Source organism: Nyctereutes procyonoides, unplaced genomic scaffold (assembly GCF_905146905.1).
Source record: "Nyctereutes procyonoides isolate TBG_1078 unplaced genomic scaffold, NYPRO_anot_genome, whole genome shotgun sequence".
NCBI lineage: Eukaryota > Metazoa > Chordata > Mammalia > Carnivora > Canidae > Nyctereutes > Nyctereutes procyonoides.
Genome location: NW_026575121.1, coordinates 29,938,441 through 29,950,799, shown reverse-complemented (window position 1 = coordinate 29,950,799; position 12,359 = coordinate 29,938,441).

Sequence of the window (12,359 nt, the reverse complement as noted above, 5' to 3'; positions counted from 1 at the left end):
CACTGACCTTCTCCCCAAGGGCCAGGAGGATAGCATTTAAAACCATTGTCTCTTCCCACAATTCTAGATTCAAACCTTCATTTGACATTTCCTTCTATTCCTAACTTGTTTGCTTCTATGATTCTCCTACTGTACATTTATTTTTTCTAATAACAAGGATCATGTTTTCCTTCTTTGTAACTTACCCTCCTTGCCCTCGATTTGTCATGTAAGAGGGCCTGGAAAAAGTACTTTTCAAACAGTTGGGCTAATGAATAAAGTCAGTGTTCCATTGTGAGATACATTTTCTGTGAGATCTATGGGTCTCCAATTCCTCTGCACAATGTCTCCCACTCTCAACTCTGCAGAAAAGGAGCAGAGATACTAAATGTGTTATTAGTGTGTTGAAAGGCTGGGGATAATTTTGCCTTTCAGTGTCACATAATCATTATATTCCTAGAGGCCCAAGCATATTCCTCACATTCTGCTCTAAAAAATAGCAGAAAGTACAGTATATTTTGAAGCAAAAACATTGAAATGAATAATTTAGAGAATTTAATCATGCAAACTAGCTCATAGAAGAAGCATCAGTGGCTAGAAATCTGGCCACTGAAGAAGAGAGAGAGATGGAAGAAATATGTGGTTCAGATAACGCTAAACAATGGAGGCGTTATTGTACTCTTTCAAAAACAGAGACCCAATTGTTGTGATTCAATTGGAAGGAAGTTTAGTTCACACTCATGCTTCAAAACCAGAGCTGGTTAGCTAAGGGAAAGCTCAGTGTTAGAATCCTTTGTCGTGTTTCTGTTGTAAACTCTGAGAACTCTTTCATAAATTTAAGTGTCAATAAGACTCAGTCTGAAGGAAACTGCAGTCTTCTGTTTTATCAATCTAGATATTTGAATGGAGGCCATATGGTTTGTGTCTCCAACAATGAAGGCAAAATAAGGCATTTAATTTGGTCACAATTTACATCCTCACTCCGCTGATGTCATTCCTATTTAGTGGTAACTATGCTCTAGGTAAAATAAAAAACACTATTATTGGTGTATCAATGCCCTCTCTAGTCAGACACTGATGTGGTTAGGAGACATTAATAAGAATATATCTCAGAAAACAAAACTTACTCCTTAGGGGGCAATTTTTATCCCAGTCCAATTTCTCTTTGAAATTCAGCAATAGTGGATCATCCTTTGCTTGGAGATTTTCTTTCAGTTATACTATAATAAAAAGTAGAATGATTCATTTAAATTCAAAATATCATGGAAGAAATGTAGAAAAACATTTTAATTCCCTTGTTCAGCTAGAGACTGAGCTGAAAATTGAAATTCATTCCAAACATTATATGCAGAGTCCTATTTAAGGTGCTTCACTATGACACATAGTCAAGGACGTCTTATGACATTTTGCCAGTTACGTAAAAGATTAAGTTGCCAAGGGCAACCTCATCTGAAATGATTGGAGGGTAACTGGAATAACTAGATTCATATCATTAGGTGATACAAGCTTCTGGTGCTGGGGAAGATATAGTAGGAAGGATGAGAAGGAAGTAGGAACAAATGGAAGTCATAAATAAGAATTATATTACTGCTAAAAAGAAAATATTCAGGAGTTATGATGCTGTAAGTTTATAATAAAGATTTTGAATAAATCTAAGACAATATCAGAACTAAAATTTAACTTAATGAAAGATTTTGTTTTTGTTGAAATACTCCTGCAGAAGTATTCCAAAAATTGAAATCTATTGCTTGAATTATATGTCCTAAACAATGAGTCCCTTTGTTACTTGTAAAGATAAATTATGATAGTATGAACCTTCTTGAGAAACTGATTTTTGTTAAAGTTAGCTAATGAGATTTTTAAATTTTTATTTTTAAATGAGAAATTAAAAAGAACGTACCAGCTCCATTCTTGCCAATTTATTAAACAGGCAAATATTTATTGCATTAAAAGCACAATCTACTTTTCATCTAACTGTATATGTTTGCCTCTGTCATAAACTATAAGTTTCTAAAGAGTAAGTGATAGGTTTTGGTAATCTTGTGTTCCCAAAGCTCCTTGCATTTATGTAGGATATTGAATAGTCTTTAGCATAATATTTGCTGTGAAGTCTACTGACTGGCTTGAGAATGATTTTGTAAGCTTCATTCTATAAAGTTATGGGGTAAAGAAGCAGAGATATATAGCCAATATGCATTATTCTTGGTAGTTAGTGTCCTATAACATTGCCACCAACACTGATTTAGTGAATACTGAACCATCTCAAGGACATACAGGATTTAGTTTCTACTAGCCTCTGGTAAGAACATTTTTATCAACTAAGCAATCCATAACCTTGTTCTACGTGTGTTTCTGTTTATAAAGACACTTTATTGAATACATATTGTTGATTCATTAACATTGAACTCATGGCCAACAACACTATAAGTCATGCCTCAATGAAGCTTATCTACCAGAGGTACTTTCTCTGTAAGGTACATGGCAGCCTTTGTCCACTTAGGAACACTAGGCAGCCCTTCAGTGTACTTGGGGCCATTTAAACAACAAAACACTAACAAAAATGAGAAAAAGGTGGCAGTATAGATGGCAAAGTGGATAATATCTGTTTATAGTGTGAGAGAGATGAAATGAGAAGATAGAGGATAGCCTTATTAAAATCAAGTGTGAGCATGCACACTAGAATTTTTTGCTGCTTTGTACATGTGTATGAATGGCTTAATGGAATCACCACAAGTATTAATTCTGGGATTGCAAATCAATGTTAGCATTTAGACAAACTCTCAAATATGGCATCTGTGAATACTAAGGATCGATTGCCTTAAGGAAGAAGCTAAGGATGAGATAAAATGAACACAGGCAGGGACTGCAGAAAAACCCAGTTCAGCATCTGAGTCTAAATTAACTGCACATTCATTTTCCTACTCTGCTCAAAGGCTACTTTTACCAGGTTGGAAAACCTGTGATATATTTATGGTTTTCAGCACGAGACCAAAAATTAAATGGTTTTCTGGAATAGCTACCTGCTTCTCTGTCAGGCATTGATCTGTACTTCTCAACTAAGAAAGGAGTTGACATTTACTGAGAATTGAGCACTGCTAGTTACTTGTTCCTTTGCCACTTCTTCTTTAGTCTGATTTGTTGGGGGAGGACAGCAATGTGCTCAATAAAAAAAAAAAAAAAAAAAAAAAGAAAGACATTTCTAGATCCCCTTGCAGAGAAGGTGTTTGAATAACCAAGATCTTGTCAATGAGATGTGAATAAAAGTTGGCTTGGTCTTCTGGGAAAACTTTTAAAATGGGGAAGACTCAATTACCATGGTTCTAGTTGTCACTTCATTCCCTATATTTAGTCTGAAATAAAGACACAAAGGCTGGAGTATCAGTACATATACAATTTTGAATGACTTTCATTTTGAATGACAATCCCTTACTAAGGCTGGTGGAAGAGAAAAATAGAGCCTAGGTCTTTGATGATATAATGGGGGTGCCATACCAGCCTTATCTCCAGATTTCCTTCCTACTGGAAGGAAAGAAATCTGAATATTTCTAAGGTGTGTTTTTGTTTGTTTGTTTTTGTAGTTTTAGCCTCACTGCTGAATACAATTCCTCTCCTTTTATTTCCTCTTCTAAGGCTTTCCTAAGCTTTGTGACTCTCCTTACGATTCTCTTATTGTTTAATAATCTCATTTCCAAGCTTTTTGGGTTTTGATTAATATTATTCTTTCAAAGCTTCTATATTTTACTGTTTCTCAGTTTGCTCTTTGCTCTACTTGCCAAGAATTCCACCCACAGTGGCTCCTCTTCTTTTAGGGTACTTGTTGGCCATTTCTGGATTCCAGAGCTATTGAGGTTAATAACAACCTGTTTTTCCTCCTCTGGTCAATGCTAATCCACTTAAATAAATTGCCCTCAACAATTTGTACTCTGGAATCAGGGAGCATTTCTTTTTGAAGATTTTATCTCTTTATTAGAGAGAGAGAGTCAGAGAGAGCATGAGAAGGAGGCTGGAGAGGGGAGAGGAAGAGGAAGAAGCAGATTCCTCACTGAGCAGGGAGCCTGCCATGGGGCTCAATTTCCAGGACCCCAGGATCATAACATGAGCTGAATGCAGACACTCAATCCACTGAACCACCCAGGCATCCCATTTTTAAAAGATTTTATTTAAGGAGAATTTTTCATCTAATTTTGTTGAAAATGTTCTCCATAAGTATTTTTCCTTTGTTATCCTAGTTACTCTGTCTGAGTATGAAAGTATCTGAGCAGATGAAAATGTGATAGCCTCTCTCATGATCTTGTCTATCCTGGAAGTTTAATTTACATCCTGTCTGATGATAGCATACCCACAAGCAGGGGCTTTTATATATATTGTTTTGTCTCTCTTTCAGAAAATCCTTTGAGTTAAGTATTACTATTAGTCACATTCTCAGATACCAAAATGAAGCCCAGAGAAGTTAAGTAATTTGCCCAAAGCCACCAAGATAGAAATTGACGTAACCTGCATTTGAAGCTGGCTCTGTTTAACTCATTCCAGAGTGCTGTGTAAATCTTTTAAAAATGAATCTGAAAGCAAGCCCATTTCACAACTGTGTTCTCATAAGAAGCTTCTGTGCCTGGCCTCAAGGAGGTCATAGAGAGCTTCATGATTTTTGACATTAACTCATGGGATAAGAATACACATTAAAATAGATGGCTAAAAGCTTTTAGATGGAGAGGATTCTGGTAAAAGTTTCAAAACGAAACACGAGTAGTTTTATTTGTAAAAGTCTAGGCAGACTCTACTTAGGACATTTGTTCTCATGCTTATCCCTCACACACCACTGCAAACTTAAGTATCTTTGAACTGAAGAGACACCTGGCCATCATAATCTGTCTGATAGTATCATACCTGCTTGCAGCACACTTCAGCCTTCTGTTTTATAAGGTTAACAATTCTCTTTCCTTTACTTGTCTACATAGGACTTAATAAATGCTTCTATCTCTTTTTGTACACCTTTTTCATTTCTGTGCTCTCCTATCAGAGTTTAATTTTTCTTTTGTCTTTTGCATATGTAAAATATTTGGTTCTGTTTCCCTGTTTCCTCCTACTGTTGTTTTCCGTGGATGTTCTTTTCTCTTTTGGTCTAAAAGGACAGAGAAACATGGGGCATTGGGTTAGAAGAAAGAGGATGGAAGATGACATGCAGCAAGTGCTGGTTCCTGGGGCAAGTGGTTGCCATTTAATATCTAAGTTGAGGGTAGCTCAGGTGGCTCAGTGGTTTAGTGCTGCCTTCAGCCTAGGGCCTGATCCTGGAGACCCAGGATTGAGTCCCATGTCGGGCTCCTGGCATGGGGCCTGCTTCTCCATCTGCCTGTGTCTCTGCCTCTCTCTCTGTGTGTGTCTCTCATTAATAAATAAATTTAAAACCAAACAAACAAAAAAAAAACAAATAAATTTTTAAAAATATCTAAGTTGATCCCCCCATGGCTGTTTCTTCCATGTCACTGCAGTCTCAGCCCAAATGTTATCTCTTTAGATGGACTTTCCAGGATTCCTACAACTAAATCCACAAGCCTTCTCCTTATCTCCCTAACTCCATGACTCTCTAGATCAGTGCTCTCTTTTATTTTCTTTCTACCATTTTTTCTTTTTCTGAAATTATCTTATTTACTAAGAAAATAGAGATAGAGCCTGTTTCCTCAACTCTCTCCAAGACAGTATACAATGAGCTGTAAGTTAAATAGGATTAGAACTGAATTAAATAGTCTTTCTCATATTTTCTGGGGGTAACCTCTGCCATTTTTTCTCTTTTTAACAGATCCTGTTATCCTTACTAAATTGATAGGGAGCTATCATTTTCTGGATAAAGCCTAATCACATGCTTAATAATGAGAATGAATATCCCAAGGCAAGACAAAGTCTGTTACTATCTCACTTACTATCTGATAAGCATAATTTATGTGATGAACACTTGTTCATTTCACACTGACCTAGGTTATTTCTTTCACAGTGAGCTCTGGATAGAGTAACCTTATGTATTATCTAGTAATGATTTCTGTGAGAAGGTCCACATTAATGCTAAGTTTCACTTAAAGACGTGTTTATATAAGCATATTGTACAGTGAACCCAGAACTTAAATTTTGAGTTTTCTAGAATTTCTTTTGTAAAATATCTGGGACATTTTTATTATTCAGCTGTGCTAGTTTTAAAAACAGGATTGTCTGTACAATATCAAAGGTCATTTTCTCCTCTCAATTTAGGTTATAGCTCTATTTTTCTGAAACAAACAATGGTATAGAAAGTATTATGTTTTCAATATCTACATAATCGATTGAGTCTTCATGAACTTGAGTATTTTGATAAGACAACTAAAAATAACACATCTATTTTATTTGATCATCTCAACTAGTGAAATCAAACACTTTAAGGCATGTAGAAAACTAATGAAAAATGCCTATGAGAACTTGAATGTATGTTATTCTAAAATTGGTCTTTATTGCATTACTTTTATGTCAGTATTAGAAATTCCCTTTCCAATCTAATGGTGAACTAGTTTACTTAGACAAAGCAACCCACTGAAAACGATTACAAATATTTCATGAAATATATTTTTAAGATAGTTTTTAAAGTATCGAAGAGCTGACAAAGAATAAGGATTTATCGAGCCAAAATCCAAGTGAAAATGAAACAGGTAAGTAAGGTTTTGTGATTGCTTTTGTGAGAAGGGTATGCTGCCAAATCTTGTGATTGACCCTAAATTTTGGTGGTATTTTGGGCATGAAGGAAAGACTCTTTGACACTGAACCCAGCTGATTGCAGTGCAGAGTAGGAATACATCATCACTGAGAGGTTGTAATCACTAGAAATACTTCCTATGGATATCAATCCAAACTTACATCTCCTAGTTTTTCCAAAACAAAAAAACAAAAAACAAAAACCTCTTAAGCTACAATGAAGCATAGTACCATATGTGGGAATCAGTAGAAACAATAGAAACCAAAATAGACACAAAAGACTTCAAATATTGGAAGTATTAAAAAAGATAAAACAAATAGTCTCACTACATTAAAAAACTAAAGCCAGGAAATAAGCATGTATCTATAAGAAAAAAATATACACTTTTTAAAAAATAGAAATTATAGAAATGAAAACTATACCTAATATTAAAAACAAAATGGTTACCTATATCAATCCATTTTGAAATATCTAAAAAGAAAATTCATAAGCTGGGTAGTTGAAGAATCTATGCAGAATGTCATATGGTGAGACAAAGTGTAGAATAAAAATAAGGTTAAAATATATAGAATTCAGTACACATATTATCATAGTTTCAGGATGATGAATAATTCCAAAGATTGGAGAATCTTAATAAATCCCAAGGAATTGCTTCAGAAGCAAAATTATTCCAGATGCAAACATTGAGATGAAAGGAGTAAAGATTAAAGAAAGCAGTTAATGTTGGTTTTGTCTTGATGAATCTTGGTTGTATACAAGACTAATAATTGTGTCTCATAGGATTAAGAAGATTGAGAAATAAAAATTTCAATATCATGTTAAGTCAGGAAGAAGACAAAGGAATTTTAGTATTAGAACTTCAAGAAGCATGTATCAAATCAGAGTAGCCGAGCAAGGGAGTGTTTAGAGGACACACCGTGAAGGGTAAAGGGAAGAAAGCTGAGAAGCTGAGGAGAATAGTCAGACCCTAATACAGATATCCCACATGAGGAAAGAGAGAGGGAAGAAGGAGCATCAGGTAGAAAGAGGACCAGACTACAACACAGGTCTTAGAATATTTTATCCAGGCCAAAGGAGAGTTCTCCAGCAAAACCTGTCCATCAGAAGAAGCTTGCACTGAGCAAGAATGGAAGACACTAAAACTCTCACTGTGATCATTCTGGGGAAAGTATGAAAACAACCTAGGGGAAGCATGGCCTTGGCACAAAATTGATGGAGGATCCAGAAAGGCTGTGGCTGGGGCCAAGAGTCAACCATGTTGCCCACATCAGAAGATCTGAGAAACATTTCTATGACTGCCACATGGAACTAAATTTTCTAATATTTTGTATTTTGGAGGAAGCAGATAAAAGTATTGATGAGTGTAGAATTCAATAGGTTAAGTATGGACATTGTAATCGCTAGAGTATCCACTCAAGTAATAAAAACAAAAATATTACTTCCAAACCAACAGAGGAGAGACAATGGAATAGTAAAAAAGGATTTCAGAAGAAGGAAAGGGGGACAAATAAAATAACACAAATGGAGTAAGTGGAACCCATAAAATAATATGTTTGTATAATATATATATGTATGTATATATATATATATATATATATATTAACTGTAAGGGACTATATGCTTCAGTTAAAATTTTTCAGTTAAAATTTAAACAATGATTGTCAAAATGAATCTTACATAAGAAACATATTTATATTTCATGTTAGATTTTACTGCTATTGAAATTCTTCTTTTAAAACATATCTTTTAGCATTTTATTGCTCTGAGAATGAATGTGGAAGTACCTAAATTTCATAGGAAAAAAGTTAATCTAGAATTGCAGTTTATTGGAAGATGTATGCAGATACCAGCAACTTTTCTTCAGTTAGTCTGGGTAGGTAGGGAAAGACCAGATACCCTGAATTTTCTTTCTAAAACAGTAATAACTTGTTGAGCTGTTTTTATTTCTGAAAAGAAATTGAGATAATTTGTAACTGTAGACATATTTAATTAGGTGATTAAAATTAAAAGACATTAAACATTTTACTTGGTGATAACGGATATAGTAAAACCAAATTATTCTTAAGTCATTATTGTGGTTAATAGTGACCTGAATAACCAGTAAAGGGAAATTTTAAGGATTATATGTATTTTCCTTTTTCCAATACAAGGGAGGATAGCCTTTCTTTCATAACAGACTTTCTAAAGGGTTTTTTGGTTGTTGTTGCTGTTTTGCATGGATAATGGTTGCATATTCAAGAAATACAAATAATCTGATGGAATGTGTCTATTAACGATGCATCCTCATCTTTACTAGAAGATGAAGAAATGATCCTAATATATTTTTCTTAACAGGCCAATGGGTTCTTTAAGATGCACTCTAGCTAAAGCTAATGTATATTTTGATCAGCCCAATTCTATTTTCATGGCACAGAAAAAAAAGTTTAATAAAGTCCACAAACTTTTGTTTTGTTTTTGTTTGTTTTCTATTTTTATTTGACTATAGTTAACACACATTACATTAGTTTAGCGTGTACAACATAGTAATAATTTGACAACTCTATACATTATCCCACAAGCAAACTTTCGTACTCTACAAGCACATCTTCAATTTTAAATATAATCTCTGTCTTCAGTTCCCAAATATTAAAAAAACTCAGCCTCAAACCAAGATTTATTTCTAATTCTTCTCTAGGATGGCTTTCCCCTGTGCTGTGGATGGTCATACCAGGGCCGGCAGCTGACCACATTAATGCCTGTGCTATGGACTAAACTTGACACTTTTCTATCAATAAAGCCAAATATGCAGAGGAATTAATATGTATTTATACATTCCTTACTAACGACAGGCAGGTTTCAAAATCTTCCTTTAATGCGAAGCTTTAAATGGGTATCTGTTCTATTAAGAAAGGTTGTGTATACAAATTTTGATTGTGCAGCATTTTTCAGTTGCATCTTATTTCCTGATGTCTACATGTAATGGAGAACTTTGTTGGAAGTTAGGTTAGAAACTTCTAGGTAATACTTTTTTTTTTTTTAATTCCCTTGACCAACTGTTCCTGTACTTCTGTAGATGGCAGATGAAACCAAACAGCATTGTTCTCTTTCTTCCCCTCCTCCCCTTTCCCTCCTCCTCCTCTTCCTTCTCCCTCCCGCGCGCTCTCTCTCTCTCACTCTCTCACACACACCCCCTCTATTTCCTCTACAGATTCCAGCAAAGCAAAGAAAACTTTAAAGAATACTGATTTGTTTTTTTTTAGGGAGATGAAAGAAATTCTGACTCTTTAATGATATAAAGTTTTAGAAAAGGTAATTTCATTAAACCCTTTGTCATGGTGCATTCTTTTTAAAAGGACAAAAGACTCTCAAATGACACTTTGTGATGTTCTGACAGCTGAGGGAGATGTCATCATGATTCTGAGGGTTTTCCATGTCAATGAGGCTGTTCTAGGATTCCTACTGATACTCAGTTTTTAAAGCTCCCTTTTGTTAAAAGGGTACAGCTTGTTTTTTTTTTTTTGTACAATATTAAAAATCCCATTAGCTCTCCAAAGAGATAGTGGGAAGTTATCTAATCCATCCTGGATAGGTCATAAGATCCTTTCAGTTACTTTAGAGAACACTGAATGGTAGAGTATCTGACCATGAATCAGACAGTTGCCACAGTGGAGGTTAAAAGAATTGGGATTATTTAAAGTAGAGACAGGTTTCTCATTTACTTTAAATTAAACAAGATACTGTATATGAAGTGTTTAGCACATAGTTTGTTCATAGGAACATAGAGACTTGTCTAATCTTTGCATGGAAGATTTAGTTTCCTCTCGCAGTTTGATACACACTACCATTTATTTATGTGCTCAGCTGTATATATCTCTTCTGGTTGATAAGTATCACTGCTGCTGTTGTTGAGTCTCCCAAATAGGACCCACAGGAAACATTCTGCCATCCTTGACCAGTCCTGATCAAACTATTTCTTCGTAGGACCCAAGGACAAGAGGGCTTTTCACAGGACCAGGTGGAGCCTGGTATCAAAATACTTTTGTACACAGCTCTCTAATTAATCCCAGATGCCCTGTGGAGGTAGCTCTGCCATTTTGACAAAATAATCTAAAACCTGACTTTGCTTTGGAATTACAAGTACCAATTATGGAAAATAGACTTAAATGATGTGAATCAGGCTCCTATCTTGGTTAGGTGATTTTGACTTGTACATCTCGCACTGTCTTTTTATGTTTGAGTTTCTGTCAGTTGAACAATCTACACATTTTTAGGAAATATTTGATTTGGAAACATCAGTAATAGCACAAAATCTTGAGCATATTTATTTTAGTTCTTGGCTTAAAGCTCACTCTGCCCATTGAGGTTATTTTTGTGACATATCTGAGAATTCTGCAGGAACATTGATTATGTATGTGCCTTGAGGAGAGTTCTTTAAAGTGACTGGGTATCCATTTTTGCTCATTTCACAAAGAGTGTCTGCATTAGCCTATAAATACTGACTGTTCTTTGTGGTTTGAAAGATAATTTATATATTTTTTATTTTTTTAAAGATTTTATTTATTTATTCATGAGACACACACACACACACACACAGAGAGAGAGAGAGAGAGAGAGAGAGAGAGGCAGAGACACAGACAGAGGGAGAAGCAGGCTCCATGCAGGGAACCCGACATGGGACTCCATCCCAGGTCTCCAGGATCAGGCCCTGGGCTGAAAGAGGTGCTAAACCGCTGAGCCACCCGGGCTGCCCAATTTATATATTTAAAAAATTATATCACACATTCCTATTCTTAAAAATTGCCTCAGCTGACACATTTTCCAGGAATTTTTGAATTAGCAGTGTTTCTGACAAAATAAACAATAGCAGTCATAATGAGAATAATACCACTTTCACAAACTTAACTTCTTTATATTAATTTCATGCCCTTTTCATATTACTTTCACTCATCAACTTGTAGTGACATTTCGACTGTCTTTAATGGCTAATATCAATTTTATAACCCCTTTAAAAATTTCTTTCTTAAAGAATTGTTTTATAAAGCATGGTTAGTACTTTGCTTCCTTACCAGGCTGATGTTACAATAATTTAGAGAACTGTGAAACTGTTGTCTTTTTCTCTGTATTGACAGAAGATTCAGGTGACTGTGGGTTCCATATATATCAATTCAGCTTCATCTCTTGCCTTTGTGGATTTGTTTGGAGATAGTTCAACCAGTGTGGAGAGCCACATTTGGGTTCAGTTATACTTTGTCTTTCTTAAGTGATCAATTCAGGTTAAATTATTGCTGCTTTAAAAGATGGACTTATGCTTTTTCATGTTTTCAATGACTGATTGTAAAGGAAACATCGAGGGCTTTTTCAGATTGTCACATATCAACCTGACATTTCCTGCCTTACTTTGCAGCTTCTGATTTTGCTTATAAAACATTCACTGGAAAAAAAATGAAAAAGTTGTCTAGTTTATAGAATCATACATCTTCACTTTCCTCTTTATTTATTTTTGTTTTAACTACTTTTGGCTTGGTCAAGAAATCTCATACCCATTCAGCCTTACTAGTAACTATTGTCCTTCTGTTTTGTACTATACCATCTTCATGGGTGATGATCATTGCTAATTCATTTTTTGTACTTCTAAAGGGTTAGTACAGTGTTTTACAGGTAACATTTGGTGTATTTCTTACTGTTCAGG